Source organism: Leptonychotes weddellii, chromosome 5, assembly GCF_054177405.1.
Source record: "Leptonychotes weddellii isolate Sample4059 chromosome 5, ASM5417740v2, whole genome shotgun sequence".
Taxonomy (NCBI): Eukaryota; Metazoa; Chordata; class Mammalia; order Carnivora; family Phocidae; genus Leptonychotes; species Leptonychotes weddellii.
The window spans coordinates 58,802,450-58,829,083 of NC_138373.1; the positions used below are offsets into that span (position 1 = coordinate 58,802,450).

At 41.9% G+C, this 26,634-nt stretch overlaps 1 protein-coding gene and 1 long non-coding RNA gene across 2 annotated transcripts in view; one reads left to right on the forward strand and one right to left on the reverse strand.

Moving 5' to 3' along the window:
• LOC145721675 (MAGUK p55 subfamily member 7-like) overlaps positions 1-26,634 on the reverse strand; it is a 163,455-nt gene that overhangs the window by 119,182 nt on the left and 17,639 nt on the right. The gene's annotated exons all lie outside the window — the stretch shown is intronic.
• On the forward strand, positions 12-6,081 carry LOC145721679 (uncharacterized). The gene is made up of 2 exons (XR_014145513.1): positions 12-91; positions 5,739-6,081. It is a non-coding gene; the product is annotated as an uncharacterized LOC145721679 (long non-coding RNA).

Consider the following 26,634-nt stretch of genomic DNA (forward strand, 5'->3'; position numbering starts at 1 on the left):
AAGGACAATCCGGAGCCAGCGGGCTCGGCACCGCCTCGACGGGCGCAGAACGCACGAGCCCAGCGGGAGCCCGGCCCCCACCTCCAGCCCAGTGAGTAACCGACTTGGCCCCCTCCCTCGGCGGGGTGGGGCCACGGCCGGAGGGGCGGGAAGGGGCAGGGCCGCTCCGCCCGCGGGGCGGGAGCTCCGCGGACGCTTCGTAAAAGCGGTCTGCTGATAGGCTGCGATGGAGGTGGGTGGCTCGGACTTGAAGACAGCCTCGCCAGCAGAGCTCCCTCATTGGCCGGTAAGAGAAAACAAAGCGGAACTCTGATTGGTGAGAACTCTCTAGCTCCTCTCCTTCGCCCTTCAATCAACGGAAGCTCCGCCCCACCCGCTCTGTTCCCAGGTGGCTGCAGAATGGGCTGATTTATGGACCTGTACCCTCTCTGAAGCGCAAAACCTCGGATACCCAGGTTTCTTTGCCAGATGCGAGCGATTCTTTCATTCCCGTATGAACTTGATGAATAACAGCTAATCTTTAACATCGCTTGGCTTTAGAGAGGTCTCCTGGGTATTTTTTAAATGCTGCATAAGATTCAGAAGGAAATTGTCCTGTGCAAAGAAAAGGCATAAAATGTTTTCACTCTTGGCAAAATTATGCGTAACTTTTTTTTTTTTTCCGTTTTACTTGTGTTCCGTATGGGACATACTTAGAATGCATCACGCTGTAAACAGATTTATAGGAAAACTCCGTGACAGGAAGAATTTAGAATCCAAAGGACAAAATAAAGTATAAACAAAAACCAAAAAGGGTAGTATACAGAGAGAAGTTGAGAAGATACAAATCGGAAAACTCAACTAATGTAGGGAATTATAAGAAAGGAATGTGACAAAATTTCAAGATGTGACTTAGACTTTGAAAACTGAAAGCTGAGGGAGGAGAGGGGAGACAAGGATCAATGACTTATAGTTAAGCAATCTGAGCTCTCAGACCATAGTAGTCAAGCCTCGTATTATCCTAGGCAGTTTAGAAGGGAGTGAAGCATAACTCACCTGGGGACCACACTCCCTTAACTCTGGCTGCCTTACTATTCTGTTTGTTCTTCCTGCCATTCCCATGAGGTTCTGAAATAGACTGTTCGAAATAAAGCACTTCCCCTAACAACTCCCTAAATTAAATAGTAGTGAAAAAATGTAAATGGACAAAAATCAAACCTAAGGAAGGAAAGGAATATTAAGGTGAACATGAATTTGAAAAGAAGGACAAGAAACTCAATACAAAGAATAGAGCAAATCCTCTTTTTTCCTGAGAAAAAGGTAAAGCTCTTTGAAGGACATTAACCTCATTACCTAACACATTTTTTATAGAACCCTTGTAATAAATGGAATCTTAAGTGATAGTCTAAAAATATGTGTCCCAGCGTATTCTAAGCAGGTAACTTAGTGTTGAGATCTAAATATGTTTAAATATGTGAGAAAAAAAAAAAACTTAGCACTGTCTACTATGAACAAATTGGAAAGAAAACACTCCAAAAGTTTTTTTTCCACAATCATGCCTGAAATTCCACCACTAACATTCTTTCTTTGGGATTGAATCATTTATATCAAAAATTATTCTTGTATTCATTTACTCAACAAACGTGCAATAACATTAATCATCAAATTCTAGTTCCTTCAATGAACTAGGCACTCTACTAAGTATTGTCTTGAACAAGGCAGACCAGAAGCTATTTATCCGTAAAAGAAGGATAATGAACCGGTAAACGAATACATTTACAGAAAGGAATAAAGACAGAGAAGAAAAAAGAGTGAGCCGAGGGATGGAAGCACTACTTGAATTTGGGAAGGGAGAGAGAACTACTCTGGGTTGCCACTTAAATCAGAAAATGCCAGCTATGCAAAACTCGAGGGCAGTGGCATTCCTAGCAAACAGCAAGAGCCAAGGTCCTGAAGGAGAAAGAAAAGTGATGTTGTAGGAACAAAGAGAAGACCTTTTTCAGGGTCCAAAGAAGTGGGCCTTAATTCACCAAGCCAGTGTATCAGGCATAGATCTAGGAAGAACCAACTATTTTCCAGGGATCAGCTAGATGTCAGGGTCTAATAATGAGAATGACACGGACCCAAGTGGATCTATAAAATGTTACTGCACAAATGATGGGGAAATCAAGGTGCTAGGGGAACACAGTCCAGAAGGGGCCAAGGAAATCATCCTGAAGGAAATGAGGAATCACGGATTCAGCCGGAGTCACCCCAGTGAAAGGCTACAGGGTTCTAGATCCAGGGAGCAACAACAGAGGAACCTGGGACCCCAGTCGGGAAGAAGGAAATCTAATGCAAAGCCTTAGAAACCATTGCATTAAAAAATCAACTTTCCCCACATCATAAGCTTGCCTACCATGGATAAGCTCAGAATGTGGAAACAAAAATCCAGTGAGAAACAGCATTCTGAGAGTATACGAGCTGAGCAAAGTAGGAGAAGAAACAGACTGATTATTGTTCCACATCATCCTTGCCTTCGTTTCTTAAACAAAAGTCATTAAATAGAGTGCACAGCCCACCTTGAACTATGACATTCCTTTTAGGACTGTAATGAGTTAACAGTATTAATCCTCTTTGGCCAGAATTAGGACAGAGCTGAAGCCCTTGAAGTTAGAGATCTGCCCTACTAGTTCTGGCTTCTCCCCCTGCTTCTGGGCATGGCTTTCTCCTTACAGGTTGAACTCACGCCATTAGCACATGTCTATAAGAAAAGACAGCGAGCCCCCACTGTGGAGGGCCAATCAGAGGAAATGCTGGGAACAGCAAAGTATCTCGGTGCATCCGGCTGGAAGTGGCAGGTGAATTACAAGATGCAGCAACTAAGTAAATTACAAAGTAAATAACAAATGTAACTACTGAAATATATGGCACAATGCTTCAAAGCCACTGAAAAGTAATCTCTGTGCCCTAATAATAGAGTTCAAAAATCAGTTCTAAAGACAGAGAGGTAACTTCGAGATTCCAAGGGCAAAAAGAAGTCAGTCCCCAGGAAGGCCAGGAGCCAGGGCCTGAGAGACAAGAGGAACTTGGCTGCAGTTTCTTCTATCTTCAAACCCGCTTCTCTGTACTCTCCTGGTCTCTGGAAAACAGCTTTCCCGGATCCTAAGTCCAGGAGTCAAAGTAAAGCTACCCCAGTGCTCCCCGAGCCCCGACTAAATCAACAACCTTGACCCAATCCCAAATTTTATGGAGAGAGAATATGAGTGGCCTCGCCTGGCCTCTCCCCGCTCTATCCCACCCTCTGTGGTGAGGGAGGTGGCAGGAGTGGGGAGGGTGGAGGCCGCCAACATGGCTGCCGGGGCTCACCTCTGTTCATGCACAGAGATTTCCCAGAGAATAGGCACTGGACAGATTGCCAAAGAGACATGTATCCTGCCCCGCCACGTTTTCTGTAGTCAGTCAGTGGGGCCCCATTTTCTGTTCAGTGACAGTCTTTGCCTGGCGTTTCATACGAAGACGGAGGCCCAGAGGCCAAGGCCAAAGTCTTCAATGGTGACTGCCAGCTTTCTTGACATCTCTTTATTTCGGCTGGCTTCCAGACACCACGTCCCCTGTGTCTTCCAGTTTCAAGCTGTCATTCCCATTTAAGTCTACTAATTCCCAATTTCCCTGGGTGACATATACCTCTTGACATAGATTTCTTTGCAGAACAAAAGCACTGGCCAAGTTGGCGACTCTCCATGAGCACGGCTCTCGGCTCAGCTGAGACCAGCACGTAGAGCAAGGAGGATGCCAGCAGAAGGGGAACCCCCACCTGCCACTGTCCCTCCCATACCTATTCAGATGAATATGTGGGCGGTCCTGTAACTTCTCTGATGACTTTTAGGTAATAAAAATCCTTTGATCAGTAAAGCCATAAAATACGGTTTGAATTCAGAAACTGTATTGTGAATGCCAATCCACTTTGCTCACCACTTCAAGCTTCATTCAGGGATAGGCCTTCCCTGTACTCTCCCAGCTAGGATCCCTCGCAGGCAGTCTGGGTCCTCCCTGAAAGGGGAAAGGAACCTCCTCCAAATTCATAACATAGGGAGAAAAGAGAAGTTGGAGGATACCAAATTCATGCTCAAGTGTTCCTACTGCAAGGAGACTTTGCTCTGGGCCTGGCCAATGACTAAACCAAGCACTTGCTCTCTTGGGTGCTTTCTTTCTTTCTTTCTTTTTTTTTAACAATTTTTTTAAGGATTTTATATATTTATTTGAGACAGAGATATACGGAGAGAGAGCATGAGCAGGGGGAGAGGCAGAGGGAGAGGGAGAAGCAGACTCCCCACTGAGCAGGAAGCCGGAAGTGGGGCTGGATCCCAGGACCCTGAGATCATGACCTGAGCCAAAGGCAGATGCTTAACCAACTGAGCCACCCAGGCGCCGCTCTTGGGTGCTTTCTAACAATCTTAGAGACGTGAACATGAAACTCCCACTCTGTCTCTCCTGTCCTGGTCAATGCAGTTTGCTCTGCCTGCTACTTCCTCCCTTAGGCTACTTTCTACAAATTCACCTGTAGATCACCTCTCCAGGTGTTGCTCTTGGCCAGGATTTCCACATCAGCTGCACAGCTCTCTCTCACAAATGGCTCTCTTCAGGGTCCTCAAGAAACGTTCGTACATACTTCGCTCCCATCGAGACTCAAACGCACCTGACAGAGCACACGCGTCTTGAGTATTCTCTCTCATCCTTCCCTGTTCTCTCTCTCTCTCTCTCTGAACCTGCTGCCACAAGCCAATACCTTCAGCCTCTCAATTTTGGATATCTCAGGCCAAAGTCAGATACTCTCAGAACCGAGAGAACACAAATCAGGTTGCCCTCGTGGCCACCTGATGCCCCTCCCCAGGGAGATTAAGGAGGAAAACCCTGGACCAGAGGTTAGGTAGAACTCAGCCTTGCTTTCTTTGAAGAAAACTTCCTCATAGAGACTTCCTAAACTCCACTTCCGCTGCCCTTTTATGATCTTATTTTGAGTGAGAGATTTTTAAGAGTCAACAAGGAACTAAGATATTTCCTTTGAGATTTGCTTCCTGCTCTGGCAACTTGAGAATTTTACATCCGCTGTCTCTTGGGGCCTCAGTAAAAACCTTACTTTTACATCTTGTCATACTCATGTGAACCTGCAAAAACTGCTTTTGTTCATTAACACCAAGGACATAGGGCTAAGAAAACTTGTTCTCTAAAATCATAGACTGTTGGAAACTTAGTTGAGTATCAATGAGAATGGACTCCTCCCCCCCAACCTCCCCCCACCCCCACTGCCACTTGCCTGGATGATGGGAGCCTGTGGGTCACTTTGACACAAAGAAGCAGCCTTGATTTCCAGCTGAGGTGCAGACCTTCAAGTAAAGGATTTGGAGACACAGCACGCCACCTTAATCCAAGGAAATAGGACTCCAAGTTTGCCTTTCAGCCCAGACCTGATGTTAGTAAAAATATTACTAAATGTTTATAAAATATTACTCACAACCTTGCTCTGCTTTGAGACCATCATATCACTCTTTCACTTCAATCTTACCTAACCCCCACCCTTCCTGCACATCCTACAATAACCTTGTCTGCTTTGTTTGGTGAGGCCCTCTGTGGGTCCCTTAGAGCACTCTCCCTTCCTACAAGTTTATCAGCCTAAGTTAGACTTCAGCTTTGTCTCTGGTGGTGTGTGACTGCTGGACTCTATCATTAATGATCAAGTCTTCCCAGATCAAGTTACCAGCTCTCATCTCACTTTCCAGGTTCTGTCTTCATCTCTGCATCTCCTTTTACTCTGCACCAGGTCATACAATCTCATTGCCACCAGTGAACCATCACCAGAGTCATCCAGAATCCTGCAGCTACAACTGTGGAATACTCAAAAAACCATATGCAGAGGCGCCTGGGTGGCTCAGTCCATGAAGCTTCTGATTCTTGATTTCGGCTCAGATCATGATCGCAGGGTCCTGGAATCAAGCCCCACGTCAGGCCCTAAGCTCAGCAGGGAGTCTGCTTGAGGATTTATCTCTCTCCCCCCTCCCCCCACTCACGCACAAGTTTTCTCTCTCTCTCTCTCAAATAAATAAATAAATCTTTTTTAAAAAACCATAAATATGTGCATATATGGGAACAATAACATCTATAGACTCTAGCAGAAAGAGAAACTATTAAAGGATATTAAAAGTACCTGAAGAGCTTTTTCAAATTACACAAGCCCTAAGAAACTAATGCAGTTAGTGCTGTTCTCTCCCACACGTACATAATTGACTAATTCATTACAGCAGTGATCCTGTTAACAAGAGTAGAGTACCTTTGGCTATGTTTATGGGAGGAGGTTAAGAAACTCTGCTTTAGCCCTCACTAATCTGATGGGCCCTTGATCAAAATTCTAAGTCCATAAGTTTGGGGGAATATTTTTCCTCTTAGCTAAAAATACCAGCTTAATGTTGCTTATAAATGAAAGGGAAGAAACCGTCCCCGTGATGAGAGGGGCTTTGTCTGACTCATCCCCTATGGTACCCCCAGTGGCATCCCCAGGTCTGGCCCATAGTAAGTGCCCAGCGAACACTTCCTGCACTAATAAATTCAGAATTCATTTTAAAATGGGAGTTTTGACCCACCAATTGTACCAAAGCAAGAAACATTCATCTAAACCAATAGCAGTGACTGTGCTCTATTCTATTCATATTTCTTTGGCAATGCATCAAGATTGGTTTCTGATGCAATCGGCGGTTGGCTGCTTCCTCAAGGATTTCTGTGTATAAACTGCAAGCCATTTAATAACTCTGAGGAGTAGGGGGTGAGGAGTGACAGCAGGATATGTGGGGTGTCTGCATGCTGATCACCAATGATTCCATGAAAGCCTTTATACAAACCTGGATGTGAGCCTCAGCATAGCATAATTCCGTATGTGTTAGAGGAAAACAATCAAGGCCCCCTGGAATGATCAAACTCTTATAATAGCTTTATCATTAGGCTGATAATGAGACCTGCTGGTGTGCTAACCTCAGGAGCCTCAGGCTGTTTGTGATCTATCCTCCAGTTGTTCAACCCTGATGAGCCCTGTAATACATCTGATGCTCTCGTTGTGGGTATAGAGAAAGAGACAGTGATGGACATGAATCTCTTGAAGTTTCTCATATGGAACCAAGTAAGCCTCCATCCTCCCACATGCCCATGCCTGGAATGCTGTCAGTCTGAAGGAGTTGGAGTAGTTTTAAAACATCCTTCCTATCTCTGACATTTGAAGTTAGGATAAGAAAATGATTTTTTAAATTGCATTTAGCGTTTTAAAAAAAGATCAAAGATCTCTCTGCCATGATTATACAGCGGGAACGATCACAACTACCAAACAGTCCCTCTTGTCACTATGCAGTGACTTTCATGGTGCAAAAACGGACCCAAAGAACGAAGAACATCTTCACTCTGTTAACACTTATGATGGGAGTAAGCATTTTGCATTTGGAAAGCAGGGCATTGGGGGCGCCTTGGTGGCTCAGTCATTAAGCGTCTGCCTTCGGCTCAGGTCATGATCCCGGGGCCCTGGGATCGAGCCCCACATCGGGCTCCCTGCTCCGCGGGGAGCCTGCTTCTTCCTCTCCCACTCCCCCTGCTTGTGTTCCCTCTCTCACTGTGTCTCTCTCTGTCAAATAAATAAATAAAATCTTTAAAAAAAAAAGAAAGAAAGAAAGCAGGGCATCGATCCAAAGTTTGAGAAAAAAATACTCTTATGCTGAAATGAATTATGCACAACTTATATTTAATTAATCTTAGTCATCTCTGTACTTACCTCGCTGGGCTCACAAGGGAACATCACGAGCAAAATCGCTCTCGTGCTACTTCGGTTCCCCAGAAACGACACCATCATTCATTAATCGGCGCTGACCTAGAAAGCAGAAGCTCCCTCCTCTCACCACTTAAAACCTGAATAACTCTTCGTTGTGCAGAGAAGATTCAGACACATGGAAAAGAGAAGCAGTCGTGAGAGAGAAAGCCATAAAAACTGCCGCAGAAGAAATAATCTGAGTATATGCGAGTACGGGGTGCTCCTGGCGTTCAGGGCCACCGCCAACAAAGACAGGACCTCGGAGATCAGATTTTTGCTTGACTGCCTTTATTTTCTTAACTTTCCACGACTATACCTTTATCAAAAAATTCCTCTCCCTGGTCTATGAGTAGGAACTAAAGGAACTTCATAAATAAGTCTCTGATTCATGGAAGTTTAAATTCTAAGATTTAGAAAAATGAACCAGGTAACCAAGAGTGTATATAGAGAAATATAATAAATAATAATCAATTTAAGAATGCAAGATATGTATAACATAGCTGAAGAATTGACTAAAGAGGTTAATGTCCTTACAGACAAGACTGCTATATGATATTCATAATTTAAAGTTCTAGGGGCACCTAGGTGGCTCAGTCAGTTGAGTGTCTGCCTTCGGCTTAGGTCATGGTCCCAGGGTCTTGGGATCGAGTCCCATGTAGGGCTGCCTGCTCAGCAGGGAGTCTGCTTCTCCCTCTCCCTCTGCCCCTCCCCCATCCCACAGCTCGTGTCTCTCTCACTCTCAAATAAATAAAATCTTTTTAAAAAATAAAGTTCTAATAACATTCTGTAAATAACTGAATAATAACTTCTTTAAACTTCTGTAAACAGCTTCTGTGCTGTTAAGAATGGCCAGTTCAAATGCCACATATTTTCATTTCCACACTATTAGGTTTGCTCTGGGTGCAATCAATATTATTATGTGTTGAGGGGCGCCTGGGTGGCTCAGTCAGTTAAGCACCTGACTCTTGATTTCGGCTCAGGTCATGATCTCAGAGTCATGAGATCAAGCCCTGCATCAGGCTCCACACTCCACGTGGCAAAGCTGACTCACACTCCCATATAGCAGCAACTGCCAGGAGCAGAGACTGGGCCCCCTTGAGATCTGCTTAAGAATCTCTCTCCCTCTCTCTCTCTGCCCCTCCCCTGCTCACAAACTCACTCACTCTCTCAAATAAATAAATCTTTTTTAAAAAAATAATTACTATGTGTTGATATTTCATCTTATTTAAGACATTAATGACTGTCATTCATTCAAGAAGCACCTACTATGAGCCAGTTATTGTGGGTACTGGGTTAGGGGGAAAGAATAAGAAAATGCTTAAGGTGCAATTCATAGTCTCTAGAAGATTACAGAATTCTGATTTGGGCATTTGTAGTTACTGCCAATGTGGGCATTTGCCTGAGCCCCTCTTCAACTCTAGTGTAACATGAATTATACAAACAAATGAATATGGACTCTAGCAAGGAACGAAAGAAAATAAGGCAAATAGTGCATGAATGGAATTAATGGCACCAATTAATTGAAGTAGGAATCGGAGTTCCAGTTCCCACGTCTTTCCTTAAAGGCAGTGAATTTAGAACAAAGTCCAGAGGATTCTGAGAAAATGAACAGATTGTTGAAGAATCTCCAAAGGAGAGGAATATATAATAATATTAGAACCCTGAATGTCAATCCCAGTTTAGACCCTAAAGCTAGTGTGGTATGACCTTGGACATCTTACCTACCTTTCTAAGGCTATTTCCTTACTGATAATATGTGTAGTTATTAATCTACCCAAGAAGTCACAAACTTCAGTTATGTTGGGTCAGCACAGATTTTGTAAAAATTTGGATTAAGTTGCCAACCTTTCAAAATCAGGAGATTTCATATAAACATCCAATGTACTAATTTCTATTTTTTCTTAAAAAGGAAGCTATGGCAAAGCTGACGCACACTCCCATGTAGCAGCAACTGCCAAGAGCAGAGACCGTGCCCCCTTTAGAGCTGCCATGTGCTTTGCAATCTGCCACGGACCATGCCCAACCTGCTTCACTCATACTCTCTGCTACCTACCAGGCCTCTGTAGGTATTTGAGTTTCCCTCTCCTGAAATGGATCATTTTTAAGGGTTTGTTGTTGTTGAAAGCTATTGGAACTACTTCAAGTTAATATAAATTTAAAAGACATGTTGTAGGGAGAAGACAGATCTCCCATACAAAATTCCAAATAATATATGTAGAGGCTCCACCTTCAAGGAAGTGGCATATATTCTCATTCTTTAAGTGTGGGCTGTGCATGGTGACTGCCTTCCAAAGAGTTCAGTAAGAAAAGGGAGGGAAGGAAGAGTAACTCTGCAACTGAGAAACCTGATAACACTACCCGAACCAGGTGATGAAGGCCAACATCAACAGTGATGATAATTCATGTTGACATTATTTATAGTCTCCCTCACCAAATCCATAACCCCAGGCTAATCATGAGAAAAACATCAGAGAAGTCCCGAGAGAGGGACATTCTACTTGACTGGTACTCCTCAAAGCTGTCAAGGTCATCAAAAACAAGACAAGTCTGAGACTATCACAACCAAGAGGAAGCTAAGGAGATACAACAAGTAAATGTAATATGGTAGCCTAGATGGAATCCTGGCCCAGAAAAAGGACATCATGCAAAAATGAAGGAAATCTAATTAAACTGTGGACTTTAATTAACAACAGTGTATAGATATTGTTACATTAATTATAATGAATGTACCATACTAAGGTAAATGTTTGTACTAGGGGAAACTACAGGGCATATCGCAACTCTCTGTACTATCTTCATAACTTCTCTATAAATCTAGAAGTGTTCTAAAAAAAAGGTCACTTTTAAAATATTTTATATATGTATGTGTATGGGTATATACATATATACAAAGGACACGGAAGTATTTCAAGGGATCGGTGGAAGATTTGGACGCTCAAGGCTGGGAAGACAAAGTCGGATTTACTGCATGCAGCATGTTTTCCTACAACAGTGCCATTAGTGTGACTCAGCTCCGCCATGTCTCAGTCACTGTGATTCTCAGTTCCACATTTTGCACTCCTCAAAGAAAGCCCATTGCTTCAGCCTGGGGAGGAGTCAAAGTCTGGAGCTACTCATTCTACCCAGGGTTCTGTGTCGGAATCATGGCCACCGTACCCATGCCTGTGTGTAGGTGACCATTTTCATAAAAGGAGGAAGAGCTGGGAGCCAGACAGGCCCCTCTCAGCTCTAAAATTCTGAGTAAGATGGCGAAAGAGAAGAGGTTTAGCCAATAAAGTCAATGTCCTAAAACACAAGGCCAGATATTCCACAACAAAGGAGCAGCATCCTTGCCATTTATACAATACTAGAAAAGCTTCAGTGGCAATTACAAAACTTGATGAAATCAAGATTTACAAAAACTGTTTTCTGCAAAACTTGATTTAGTCCCCAAGTACTCAAGTTAACTCTCCTGACTTCTAACCACAAGTCCTTTTACTTTTCAAAGGTGATATTTAGGGAAAGTCTACGACTACGCACAGTAATTGGAAACCATGGATGTTTTGATACATTGATATGGTAGAAGGGAGACCAATCCAACACAGACCAGCTAGGAGTTCCACAGACTAGTTAGTGATTTAAGGGTCACTGTCCTTAAACCAACTCATGTGGTTGGTGTCATGGCACAAATTAGGAAAAGACACCCTTCCTCAAGACACTTCATTTCCATTTGTTGGAAAACTGTCATCATGTGCTGCTTTTGTTAGAACAAACACTTCCCTGACATCTGCCAGGAATTTGTGAAAATAAAAATACAAATGCGTGATACCTACAATGTGACCTCAGTTGCCTGTGTCCTGCAGAAGCTGCACAGCCATATGCTGTCACTCTGGGTGCCATTGTCTGTTATGAGCAAGTGTCATCTCTTAGAGCCTTGGCAAGCTTGAGCTTACTTTCATGTCTCGCTATACGCAATCCTTCCAACAGAGTGAGCATTCCAACTGTCATGGGTAATCATTATTTGTTTACCTTGGATTGAAATAAAGAATCCAACTCTTGGACTAATCCTATAATTGCACTTTCCTTAACCATCACAATGGGGATAAGAACGTTCATGGTGCAGGGGTGTTAGAAACACTAAGTGAGAGGACACATCAAAGCAGTGAGCACAACGCCTGACAGATCATGAGGCCTCCCTTGACACTGGGGTTCCTCCTTCCCTACTTAAAAATCTTCCATGGCTCAGGATTCTCTGTCGAAAGCCTATAAGATTGTTCTTGTTGTGGAAGTGCTCTCAGACATACAGTCGCTCCTTTCTGTATGCGGGAAGATGGAATGGTTTTTACTTACCTTGCTTCAGTGAAACCAAATCCAAATATACACCGTCTGTAGAGAGACAATGTGTTTTCTCTTCACAAATTATATTGCAAGAAGCAGTTTATGACTTCTATGTGTTACAGAACCAATTTCCAAATGGAATATGAGGAAGCTTTAGAAATCCATTTCAAAGAACTTTTTTTTTTTTTTTTAAAGATTTTACCCATTTATTTGACAGAGAGAGACACAGCGAGAAAGGGAACACAAGCAGGGGGAGTGGGAGAGGGTGAAGCAGGCCTCCCGTGGAGCAGGGAGCCCGATGTGGGGCTCGAACCCGACGCTGGGATCATGACCTGAGCCGAAGGCAGACGCCCAACGACTGAGCCACCCAGGCGCCCCTCAAAGACCTTTTTATGCTTGAAAAATGTTTGCTTGCTTTATGTATCTACTCAATTGAGGTTTTATATCTTTTTTTTTATGTTCATTAGCCACTGTATAGTACCTCATTAGTTTTTGATGTAGTGTTCAATGATTCATTAGTTTTGTATAACACCCAGTGCTCATCACAACACGTGCCCTCCTTAATACCTATCCCCCTGTCACCCCCTCCCCCCTGAGATTATATATCTTAAGTTAACTGTCTTATGAGTTACATTGGGCTATAGTGAAGTAAAATTAAAACATAAATTCGGAACAGTATTTAAATATGGAAAATTGAAAATGCCATTCATAAAAACACATATTTTCTCCCTCCAAATTATTCTTCTGGTGCCTTTCATTGCTTCAGGTAGGGAAACTGTATGTTTAAGATACTATGGAAGGCTTCTTACTATATCCTCCAGCCACACCTAAGTCATCTCTACATGAAGGAGTCGGGTCACTGGAGGAAAAAAGTATGAGAGATCAGCGTGAATTGAAGGAAGATAAATGAGTTGAGGGAGAGAAATACACAGGCTGAGAAATACCTTGGAAGAGGGCCTTCCTTTTGGGGTTCAGGATGAATAAAATCTTTGAGGCAGCAAAAAGCTAACTATATTTGGAGGAAAAGGAGGATACCAGCTGGAACAAAAGATTTCTGTAGGGAAGGGTTGGACAACAGTGAAATCACCTACATTACCAGGCTGAGACATTTGGACTAGGTCCTAAGACCAATAGGGTTTGCCAGATATTTTTAGCTAGTGAGGAATAAAGTATTTTAGGAAAATTATATCTGGTAGGGGGGAAAAAAGACTACTTCAAAATAAAATAATTGAAATTATTCTTATTTTATTTGTTATAGTACTAGTGCGAAAGAGGACCCTTATAATAAGCCTACTTAAAAAAAAATTTTTTTTTTAAGATTTTATTTATTTATTTAACAGAGAGAGAGCCAGAGAACACAAGCGGAGAGAATGGCAGAGGGAGAGGAAGAAGCAAGCTCCCCACTGAGCAGGGAGCCCAATGCGGGGCTCGATCCCAAGGACCCTGGGATCATGACCTGAGCTGAAGGCAGACGCTTAACCATCTGAGCCACCCAGGCGCCCCCACTTAAAAAAAATTATTGAAGTCACAAATTACTTATCGATAGTGGGAAGGGGTCAAACTAAAATCATTGCACATCTTTCACACCCATTTCTCCCTCCATACTCTTAGTTATTCAGGGTGGGTCCCAAATCATTTCACAATTGGTGATGTATAGTTGTATTTTTTCACTAATTTAAAATATTTAATTTCTATCTCAAACCATCTATTTCTCCGTTTTCAACTTTTTTGAATGTGTTTTTTTGTTTGATTGTTTTACTGTGGTTCGTGGTGAAGGAGGGTCCCAGGAGTGGCCCGTGGTGAGACTCATCCCCTTCACTGTAACTGAAATGCAACCCAAGGGAAGGCAGGGCTAAGTACTCCAGGAAGAAGAGACCTGCCTTGAGATCTCAGGGCTCAGCTCCCCTTCTGAGATACTGTGCTCCGAGAAGCTTCTTCCCCACTGAGGATATGGGAAGCTCACCACTCCCGGAGCTTAACCTAGCCCAAAACTTGGATCTGGAAGGTCTGAAACCTTCATGGTACACGTAGAAACCAGAAAAAAGAGTGGACATTCAAATATGGAAGCAGTTTTACATCCTGTGAAAGCTAGAGACCAGGATATATCTTTGGGGCAGAATATTCTGGAAAACCAAGGAAAGGTTCATTATAGGTGTGAAAATTGACACCAAATGAGAAAAGATCTTTTCATGCTATTGCTCCAAACATCTAACTTGCTCCATGTTAAATAATGGTAATAGTAAAGACCTGCTAAGTATGTTACCCAATTATGTCACTCAGTCCTCACAATAAACACCATGGGGGTATGTGTCACTATCACTGTTTTACAGATAAGAAAACTGAGACTAGATCAATGATAATAATCGCTCAAATTTAGGCAACTAATAACTCACAGAACTGGGGATCAAACCTTTCTTGCCTCACATCAAAGTCAAACCCTTATCTGTCACTCTCACCCTTTCAGATTAAATTTTCTTCATAGAGGGGCACCTGAGTGGCTCAGTCCGTTAAACATCTGACTCTTGGTTTTGGCTCAGGTCATAATCTCAGGGTCATTATCTCAGGGTCCTGAGATCAAGCCCCATGTGGGGCTCCACACTCAGTGGAAAGTCTGCTTGAGATTCTCTCTGCTCTTCCCCACTGTGTTTGCGTGTGCACACATGCACTCTCTCCCTCTGTCTCCAAAATAAATCTTAAAAAAAAATTTTTTTTTCTTCATAGAAGTTTTTTTAAAGAATTTATTTAGGGGCACCTGGGTGGCTCAGTCAGTTAAGCATCTGCCTTCAGCTCAGGTCATGATCCCAGGGTCCTGGGATCGAGACCCACATTGGGATCCCTGCTCAGCAGAGAGCCTGCTTCTCCCTCTGCCTCTGCCACTCCCCCTGCTTGTGCTCTCTCTATCAAATAAATAAATAAAATCTTTAAAAAAATAATAAAGAATTTGCTTAGACTTCACTGTCCCTGCAACCCATTACTTGTTTTTGTAGCCATGTGTGTGTTTAGCTGTGAAGATACAGAAGACAAAAAAGAAAACCTGCTTTTCTAAGAAAGTTGGAAAGACACTGGTGGCATTTTATGCCAGCCCAGTGCCATGTGACAAAATGAATCACAGAGCCTGGGAGAACTCTGATCTTCCATGTTTTGTAATGAGTCCTGCACTAAATGACTTGGGAACAACCTAGCAGGCACTTGACCCCAGCAAGGAGAATAAAAGTAGGAGAGAAAGGATGAGTGGAGACCTTGTGTTGACCAAAGTGGATGGGATAATTATAACCCATATAAAAGCCGGAATGTCTTGTAGTCCCTGTCCTGAAGAAGTAGTATTAAACTAACCATAAGTTCAGAGGCTGAGCAATTAACATTCTTCTTTAAAAGAAATGCCCATGACTCAGTGGTAGGTAGGGCAAGGGAGGCAAGAAGTTTTGCACAACAAAACTTTGAAAAATCCTCTCTTCCATCTCTAACAGCCATTTTACATAAAAAGTGGTGGTCGGTCCCCAAAACTTTCTCTCTGTCATTCTCAGGTCTCCCTTGTGGGTCTCACCTCTCTTTGTCACTGTCTCTTTCCTTCAATGTCTACTCTTTGTCCTCTCCCCTGGGTAAAACTCAATGCTTTCTGGAATGCATCCCTGTAACTTCTCCATTTTCTCTGAACCCAAATCCTGTACCATAAAATCCCAGGAACGAAGCTGAGATGGGGAGAATTCCCTTTAGCAGATATGAGGAAAAAGCTATGAACACTCATATGCCAATATGACCTGGTGAAATTTGGGTTACGCAGTTCTGTATATCATCTGAAGATCTCCTTCTGCCTCCATTTCTCTGTCAAGAAGTCCCAGCCAATGTGTGGTGACTATAGTTAATAATACTGTGTTGCATATTTGAAAGTTGCTAAGAGAGTAAATCTTAAAAGTTCTCATCACTAGAAAAAAAAAAATTTGTAAGTATATGGTGACAGATGTTAACTAGATTTACTGTGATGATCATTTCACGATACAGTTGACCCTTGAACTACGTAGGTGTTAGGGGCACTGACACCACACCCCCCAGTCAAATAGACTTTGTGAGAAGATGGCAGAGTAAGAAATAGACACATAGACTTTGTGAGAAGATGGCAGAGTAGGAAAATCTTAATCTCACCTCGTTCCGTGCATACAACTAGATGTGTTATCTACACAACAGTGTAAGTAACCTAGAACATGGCCTGAAGACTGGCAGACCAAACTCTCCACAGCTAATTGTGCAGAAGAGGCCACATCAAAGAGGATATAAACAGACCAGTGTGGGAACTGTCCCCAGGAGGGAGGGACACTACAGGTGCACAGAGGAGACTGAAACAGACCCAAGCACCAAGCACCCCAGACAAGGGGAACCCACACTTGGAGAACACAAATCTCCATAACATTGGGCTTTGAAAACCAGAGGGGCCTAATTTCACAAGTTCTTTCAATCTGGAGGCTTAACATCTGGAACTCAAAAATCTGTGGGCTCAGCTCTGGGATAGCCAGGAGGGTGATAGGAAACTGAATCCCTTCCCTTAAAGAGACAGCACAACAAATAGCCCCACGGATACAGCATCAAAGCAGAAGTTTAAAAAATACCTGGGGTATACATGAAGGAGATTTATTTACTAATCTCAGAACGTGTGCTGGAGGGGCAAGGATCTTTAGGAGACTTCTCCAGGAACAAAGGAGTTGGCTGGCACCATTTCCCTCCCCTGCCCCACAGCCTAGATATACAGACACCTGTGGGAACCAGGGCAGCACCAACTCACTCTACTTAGCTTGCTAACAGTGGTCTCCAACCCCACATTCCCCTGCAGACATGCACCCTCCAGCCGGGTCTGGCTCCAGGTTTCCCCAGCAGACCCACATAAACCTTGCTAACATCAAGCACCTGGTGCCATGTTCTCCTGCAGACCTGCCCCCTCCTATACACCCTTGGCCAGAGCCCCATCCAAAGTGGTGCCACAGGCCTGGCAGTGTGCAAGCAGCCCCAAAAGGGGCCAGCACCACTCCAAAGTGACTCGTGCCCCAGGGAGAGGAGATAACCACACATACCAGTCTGACCGTGGCCCCAGCAGTGGGCTAGAGGCAGACATCTGATCTGACTGCAGACCCCACCCACCAACGGAAGCTTCTCAGGGGACAAAACAGGGAAAGTGTCCTGCAGGTCCATGCCACTGCATCTCTGGCAAACATTTGGTCTGACTCAACTCAAAGCCCAAGGCAACCCCAGACTGGAACAAGTCCTTCCCGTAACAGGCAAAGAGACCCATTGCAGACAACTAGCCTGAAGGCAAACATGGCTCGGCCACAATAATAGGGTGCACACAACACACATAGGAGACATCCCTGAAATGCTAGGTTCTGATGAACAGGGGACACTGCACTCCAGGGCACGACAGGACCTCTTCTTCAAATGGCCACCACTTTCAAGAGCAGGAGACACAGCTGACTTTCCTAACACATAGAAATAGACACAGAAAGACAAAATGAGAAGACAGAGGAATATGTCCCAAATGAAAGACCAGGACAAAATCACAGCAAGAGAGCTAAACGAAATGGAGGTAAGTAATATGCCTGAGAATTTAAAGTAATGATCATAAAGATACTCACTGAACTTGAGAATTCTCAAGAGTAGAGACTTCAGTGAGACCCTCAACAAAGAGATAGAAAGCATAAAAAAAGAACCAATCAGAGAGGAAGAACTCAATAACTGAAATTAAAATTACGCTGGAGAGAGTAAATAGTAGACTAGAGGAAGCAGAATGGATCTGTGACCTGGAGGACAAAGTAATGGGAAAGCAATCAAGCTAAACAGAAGAGAGGGAAAAAAATAATAAAATTAAATATAGACTTAGGGTACTCAGCAACACCATCAAGCATAATAAGTTTCACATTATAAAGATCCCAGAAGGAGAAGAAAGAGAATGGGGGACAGATATTTATTTGAGGAAATAACAGCTGAAAACTCCCTGAACCTGGGGAAGGAAACAGAAATCCAGATCCAGGAGGCACAGAGAGCCCCAACAAAATCAACTAAAGGAGGCTCACACCAAGACACATAGTAATTAAAATGGCAAAAAGTACTGATAAAGAGAGAATTAAAAGCAGCAGGAGTAAACAGTTACATACAAGGGAAACCCCATAAGGCTATCAGCAGATTTTTCAGCAGAAACTTTGTAGGCCAGAAAGGAGTGACATGATATATTCAAAGTGCTGAAAAAAACAAAAACAAAAACAAAAACCCTGCAACCCTGGATATTCCAATCAGCAAGACTATCCTTCAGAATAGAAGGAGAGATAAAGAGTTTCCCAGACAAACAAAAGTTAAAGGGATTCATGACCACTAAACCAGCCCTACAAGAAATGTTAAATTGGATTCTTTGAGTGGAAAGGAAAAACCATAACTAGGAGTAAGAAAGGTAGGAAGCACAAAAGCAGTAAAATTAAGTATATCTACAAAAATCAGTCAAGGGATTCATAAAATAAAAGGATGTAAAGTATGACACCATATATCTAAAACATGTTGGGGAGAGGAATAAAGAATGGGTTCAAACTTAAGCAACCATCAATTTAATATAAACTGCTATATGTATAAGATGTTATATACAAACCTAATGGTAACCACAAATCAAAAACCAGTAATAGATATGTAAAAAATAAAGACAAGAAGCCAAGTACATCACTAAAGAAAGCCAACAAACCATGACAGAAGAGAGCAAGAAAAGAAAGGAACAGAGAAGAACTACAAAAACAACCATAAAACAAAATGGCAACAAGTACATACTTATCAATAATTACTTTGAATGTAAATGGACTAAATGCTCCAATCACAAGACATAGGGTCAGGGCACCCAGGTGGCTCGGTTGGTTAGGCGTCTGACTCTTAATTTCAGCTCATGTCACGATCTCAGGGTTGTGAGATCAAGCCCCACATCCGACTCCATGCTGGGCATGGAACCTGCTTAAGATTCTCTCTCTCTCTCTCTTTTTCTCTCTCTCTTTGAAAAAAAAAAAAAAGAAGACACAGGGTGATGTTAACTATACTGGAATTTAAAAAAAAAATCTTCATATAACTATTGACTTACCCCAAACTTTACTAATAGCCTACTATTGACCAAGAAAAAAAAATCTACATATAAGTGGACCCACATAGTTCAAACCTATGTTATTCAAAGGTCAACTGTATATACACATAAAATCACTAAGTTGTACACCGGAAGCTAATATAATATTATATGTTAAATTTTGCCTCAATTAAAAAACTAAATTTTAAACAAATTTTAAGTCCCAGACAAAACTAGGTTTTGTTTCCCCCAAATACAAGTTCTAACCTTGAGAAGGATTGCTGTTTTAAGAATTGTGAAATGGGGGCTCCTGGGTGGCTCAGTCGTTAAGTGTCTGCCTTCAGCTCAGGTCATGATCCCAGAGTTCCTGCTCAGTGGGGAGCCTGCTTCCCCTCTGCCTGCTTCTCCCCGTGCTTGTGTTCTCTCTCTCTCTCACTGTCAAATACATAAATAAAATCTTTAAAAAAAAAAAAAGGAATTATGAAATGAGGGGCACCTGGATGGTTCAGTTGGTTAAGCATCAACTCTTGATTTCTGCTCTGGTCATGATCTCAGGGTTGTGGGATTGAGCCCTGCATCGGGCTCCCCACTCAGCGGAGAGTCTGCTTATCTCTCCCTTCCTCTGCCCCTCCCCATGCTTGCACATGCTCGTGCTCTCTCTTTCTAAGATAAGTAAATAAATCTTTAAAAAAAGAGAAAAAAAAAAAGAATTATGAAACAACCAGGAGACAACGGATGAAGAAATTCAGTCTCCAGCCCAGGAGCTACATCAACCAGGGCTTGATGACTTAGGCGCTGGATGGCTAGGGGCACTTTACCCCATCTCTCCAAGCCCTGCTGTCCTCATTTGCAAACTGGGATCTAGATATTCATGAAACAGGTATTTATTGAGTATCTCCTATATTCCATGTATATTTTAGGTTCAGGGGATATACCATGAACCAAACGGAAAAAAATTCCTGCTCTTATAAGCATATATTCTGGTGGGATGATGATAGCCATATTTCGCTCTTAGGTTATTCGAGAATTAAATAATAATAACAATGAACACATATCATGATGACTATGTGCCAGGAATGATTGTTAAGTACTTGGCATGTGCTTTGACTAAGGATTCTTTGCTTTTTCTGTGCCGGAGTCCCCTTTGGCAAACTAATAGAGCCGACCAACCCCTTCTCAAAATAAGGTTTTTAAATGAATAAAACAGAATACGTGGGATAATAAGGGAAACAAAATATACTGAGACACAAAAGTTACATGGTAATAAAGTGCTGACTTTTTAACGTATTAAATGATGAGCTCTAGTAACAGGTTTAATAATACTGTAACTTTGAAAAACCAATGAGCCTAGATGTAATTAATATCCCTATCCAAGCTCACAGGCATCCGGAATTCCAATCCACTGGTTTATAAACCCCAGGGTTAATTTAATCCTCATTATAACCCTACAAAGTAAGTATTATTATTATTCCTTTTTTTTTTTTTTTTTACAGATGAAGAAAATTAGGTACAAGGAGGTTAAATAGCTTGCCTGTGGATAATAAGTTATGGAGCTGAGATCTGAGCTCCAAAGCTTGTGTTCTTAAAACTACACAGTGCATGGCTTAGCCCAGGGTTTGCCTCATGGTCAGGGTCAATAATACTAGCTGGTATTTGGAAGTAGTAATTGTAATAAGTAGTAGAAGCATTAGGAGGAGAATATATCTAGGGGACAAAGAATAGTTTGTACCAGTATTAAGAAAATCTTTAAAGGGAAAAATCTGGTGTGAAGCAATGAAATCCACTGTGTAGGACACAGCATATCCTGTTCCTCCAAGACATGTACAAATTCATTTCTTTCTGTGTGTGATTACCCATTCCCGGGCTCAGGGCAAAGGCTTTGGGGGATGTGATAACGTAGAGAAATGTTCCTGAGTCTATGACAATTTCTTATTTTTATTTGTATAACCCCCTATTAATTATTGGGGCTTTTCTACACTTCCAGTAGGCATTCTGCCCAGAAGACCCTTCGGACATGAATCAGTGTAGCGGAATAAGAACACTGTTCATCTTTCGGAGGGGGCTGCTGAGAATGAATGCAGCTTGCTATTCTTCTCTGGGGACGTTTGCAAACGTGCGAAGTCAGAGGTCTGGATCCAGCGTGGGTCCTTCAGGCACTACATAAATATTAATTAACTGAAAGGTGTTGATAAGGTAAAGAAACTTACACTTATCCAAATGGGGACAGCCAACACTTCAGTTTCAACGTGTTCAGGAAAAAGACCAACAACAGAGCCCCGATCATTAGAAAGGCTTTCCTCCTGCGCTGGGTGACAGGTCTCGGGGAGAGCCAGCCCAGCCTAAGGCGAATGGAGCACAATAAGATGATTCATTCTTTCTCCCAAGTTGGCTTTGTAAAAGCATTTTTCGAATTGCCTGTCCACAGCATATATTTTTACCGTGACAAGGCACTCAGTTCCTTAACATTCATTGGGCACACTGCTCCCAAGAGCAAAGCAGAAAAGTGGCCGGAGACGCCCTTGTCACACCAAGGTAAATGCCACCTGATTCACCAGAGGGTTTGAGAACTCCAGTTCCCAAGGTCTGTCTGTGCTGACATTCTATTCAACCCCACAGGAAAGAAAAAGCTTCAACACTCCAATGCAAGATGGGGGTGAAGCGCTAGTGGTCAGTAAGCCCAGCGCTCAGCCCTGGGGATCAAGAGTCTCCGGAGGACGTGATGAGGTCAGAGATGCCGGAGAGTCTGCACATATTCCTCCCCGGGCCACCACCGGCCTTGACTTGGGAAAAGAGCACATGTGACCAGCTGCACTGAAAAATACCACCGTGAACCTTCACAGATGGCTCCAGGCCGGGGGTAAAAATAGCTCATCATACAGCACAGCCCAAACTTGGAGCAGGGCAGGTTTTGATTTCAGCCGGCCAAAAAGGTAAAAAACGTTTTCACGGAGCCGTGAGAAGCTGCCAGGGAGAGATTTAAAACACAAGTATTTCACATTCTACCTTACTTCGAATTCATTCAGCTGTCCTCAGTGAAAGAATGAAAAATATTTGCAGCTGCGGGGGGCGGGGGGGGGCGGGTAGTAGTATTTGTCTTTCTTATTGGACCATAACAAGAAAACTGGCAGGCCAGCCTGGAAGCTTGGTAAATAACTTCTTCAATACATGGACTCATAGGAAGATCTGAATAAAGAGAGAAATGAAAACTTGTGCTTTTGTATTTATTTTCAAAGACTCAGCCTTACAGGTTATCGGGAGTCCTAATTTGTTTAATCATTTATTTTCAACAAGTTGTTTCATCCATGTCCCATTGTTCCACTGAGGTTTCTATTTTTACCGATGGGGGTGAATCACGCTCTGACCATTTACAGACATGTTTAGAACATGATTTTTCAAGTCAGGACCCAAGTGAAATTTTGATTCCCAAACCAGAGCCTTGAAGCTCAGCACACTAGCATCCATTGTGCTCTGACATTATGTTGGCCTGTGTGCTCTGATTGTATCACAGAATAGAGGTGATTGGAAGGGCTCCATGGACAAAAAATAGCCAGATAATAACTCTTTACAAGATAAGAGGAAATAAATGACATTTGACTTGGGGTTCCCTCAGTCCCCTGACCTGGTGAACAAGAAAATGCTTTTGTATCTTTCAGTTGTTGAAATCGATGCAATCAATTTGCATCCAATCAGCAAAAGAAGTGTTTGTCCTCACGGACAGTGTTGTTCTGTCCTGAGAACCATGAATGTTTTTTCTTATTCGACTCAAAATTTCTAGTGCCTCGTGAATATAATAGAGTCTTGATGCCTGGTTAATAAAAATTTCAGCTCTGTTGGATTTTCTTCTGAATTTTTTAACAAAAGGTAAAATTAAATCTAATTAGAACTTTTACCCACGCATAATATAAATAGGATCAGTGTTCAAATTCACATCTTAAAAAGGGTAGAGTAATTGTTCTTTTTGGTCTAATTTGTAGTTTTTAAAATTTGAATCCCTTGAAATTGAACATGAATCTAAGTGTTGCCTTCTTTTTCAGTGGGGTGGAATTTTGAATGACTAGGATCGGGGGTTATAAGTTCACAACAGCCCTGGTAGAATTCTTAGTTTTTTCTCTCTGGGTGTCAGGAACTTGTTCATAGTCAGTTCAGAGAAAAGACAGATAAAAAACGCTTCCCTCCTGAGCCTTTTCCTTAACCAGAGAATGCTTTTGTGATTAAGAGTTGATTTCCATTCCAAATAGAGAAACTTATATTTTTGATCTTATTTTTTCTACCTAACAGAAAAAAGGTTTATATGCTTTTCTCCTCCCCTGGAAGGATATCCATGATTATAAATATATCGACCCATGTTTTCTGATGGAATACCTCGCAGTTATATTTTTAGCATTTACATTTTCTATATAGCTGGAATTGATCTTGGTAGGAAGTATAAATCCAGTTTTGCTTAATGGCTTTCCATTTATCCAAGTATAATATGACACTGATTTGAAATATTTGTATTATATACTAAATGTTTATATGTATGGGCCTCTCTCCTTTTCCATTACTATGACTGTTCTAGTTATCACAGTTTTAGCCAATATATCTTTATATTGTTTTAGCCACATAGTTTTAGCCGTGGTAGTACATAATACATTTTATATTCACTATACTACTGTTAAAATATATTATAAAGATACTGCTCATCTTTGCCATTCTTTTCCAAAATGACTGTGTTTACTCCCTGAAACTCTTAACAATCTGTAGTTTTGAGTCGTCTTGCCTGCCCCCCTCCTCCAATTGATTGGGATATCTTTCGACTTATTGATTGATTTAGATACCAGGAATACTCCAAAATGTTGCTTGTTCTAAAGCATACAAATATTCAATATTCCTTGAATACTTCCTTATTAAGCTTATCCTAAGTATTTGATGTCTTGGTTTGTTGTTGTGTCTGAGTGAATGCTGACCCTCCTACTGGATATCTTTAGGTTATTTTTTTTAGCTTAGTAAAGTATTGGTTTTCTCATGTTACCTTAAAGACCAACTGCTTTAACATATTTTACTGCTTCTTTTTTTTTTTAATATTTTATTTATTTATTTGACAGAGAGAGACAGCTAGGGAGGGAACACAAGCAGGGGGAGTGGGAGAGGGAGAAGCAGGCTTCCTGCTGAGCAGGAAGCCCGATGTGGGGCTCAATCCCAGACCCTGGGATCATGACCTGAGCCAAAGGCAGATGCTTAACGACTGAGCCACGCAGACACCCTATTTTACTGCTTCTAATAGTTTTTCAACTGAGTTTTCCTTAATAATGCAACACTGAGTTACATTTGTAAAAAAAATATCAAAATGCAGTTTAAATGATCAAACTGTAGAGTCTGAAATAATGAGGTTTTGCTGTAACTGAGAATATGCACATTTCTATAAATCTTATTAACTTTAATAGCTTTACAGATTTTAAGCTTGTCCAACAAGAACAAAATAAATATCAGGTTTAGGGTCTATTCCCAGCTGACTAGCCAAAATTCCCTGATTATAACCGCTACCCCCCTTCTCTGTGTTTTGGGTTGTCACTTTGTACAGTGAAAAGAGTGGTACTTCCTCTTTTCTCCCTAATTTGAGGTGATATATGATGAATGAAACAATGAAGCAAGGTATTAATAGCTTCCCAATAGACTACACTGCATCTACCTAGGATACCTGATAGGACTCACCAATAAGAATACTGCGCACAGAATTTTAGTGTTGGTAAGAGTGGAGTAGTTTGTATCGTACTATCTTCACTTTTGATAGCAATTAGTTGAAATAGTTTTTAAAAATGATCTGAAGGCATTGGCAAGTGACTAAAAGCAGGCAGAAAGTGGATGAAAGCTTCATGCAATGTGAGCTGGCCGGAACTCAAGAAGAAAGCCACAATCTTATTGGATGGAAGTATGAAAGATGGAATATGGGGTTGCTTGAATGGTTGAATATTGAGGGTGGGAATCCTGGAACAGATGGAACCACAGAGGAGGAAGCCCCAAGTGGGAATATAAACTCCTCTCAACCCCTCAGCTGATGGAAACTGCATACGTTGGGCAGGCTGCAATAAGCCTGAAAGAAAGCAAAAGCTAGAAGTTTGAAAGACCTAAGCAGAGATTCCAGCTGTGGCCCACTGTAGAGCAAAGAACATTTAGAATTTTGAAACCTACCAAGTAAACATCTCAGAGTTATTTTGAATCCACCAGGGGGCCTTGACTTACAAGTAAGGATGATGTCCAGGACTGACGGGTTGACCCTAGGAGTAAGGAAAAAACCCAAATAGACCTGCCCTAAATACACGTTAAACCAAGCCTCCACAAGTTAAAGTAGATCAGTCAGGAATTTAGCTGCCTGCTAAAACAAAAATCAATACTCTTCAAGGAATAGAAGAGATCCCAAAGTGTTGACAATGTATCATGTACAATGTTTTATATATGATTTAAAAATTACTATATATTTGAAGAAATGCAGAGGCATAACCCAGAGTTAAGAGAAAAATCATAAAATTGTATTCTGAATGACCAAGATGTTGAAATTAGCAGATATAAATTTTAAGGCAGCTATTATAAATATGTTCCAAGAAATCAGAGGGAAAGATGGTCATAATGGGTGAACAAACAGGGAATCTCAGCAGAGAAACGGAAACTATATTTTATGAATACAAAAAAAGGAAGAAGAGGTGGATGAAATTCTAAAGCTGACAAGTATATGAAAGAAAATCCTAGCTGACCTTCATAGCAGATGAAGATGCAGAAGAAAGGGTCTGTGAATTTGGACACAAATCAATGGAAATTATCCAGTCTGACAAAAATCAAAGAAGAAACATCTGAAGAACAAAGACAAAAAAAAGACCTAAGAAAGTCAAGGGAAAAGGTATAGCTGGATAGTTTTTGAGGACTTCATCCAAATGTAGGATTTCATTAATTCAGTTGGCAAACTGTCTCTCATGTCTCTCAAACTTTCTCAAACAGCTCTCTTAAAACTGATTCCAGAAGACCTCACTTCCTGGATGAATAATTCAGGCCATCTTTCCACTCCCTTCCAACCCTATGAATGAGAGCATTATCCTTGTTGATCCAATTCAAACTATCCTCAATGAAAGTACCCAAAGTACCCAAGAAGCATATACATTTCCAGAGGTGGCTTCCTGGTTTTATCAATGAAACTATCCTACTTCCCCAATAAGGTAGGGCACTCTATAAAAATCTGTTGAATGAGGGATGCCTGGGTGGCTCAGTCAGTTAAGTGTCTGGCTCCCGATCTCAGCTCAGGTCATGATCTCAGGGTTTTGAGTTCAAGCCCTGTGTTGGGCTCCCTGCTGGGTGTGGAGCCTGCTTTAAAAAAAAAAAAAAATTGTTGAATGAATGATGTCATAGTCTAAAGGGAAAAAAAACATGGGAAATTGAGAGCACTACTGAGAAAGTGGCTCATTTTATTGACTACTGA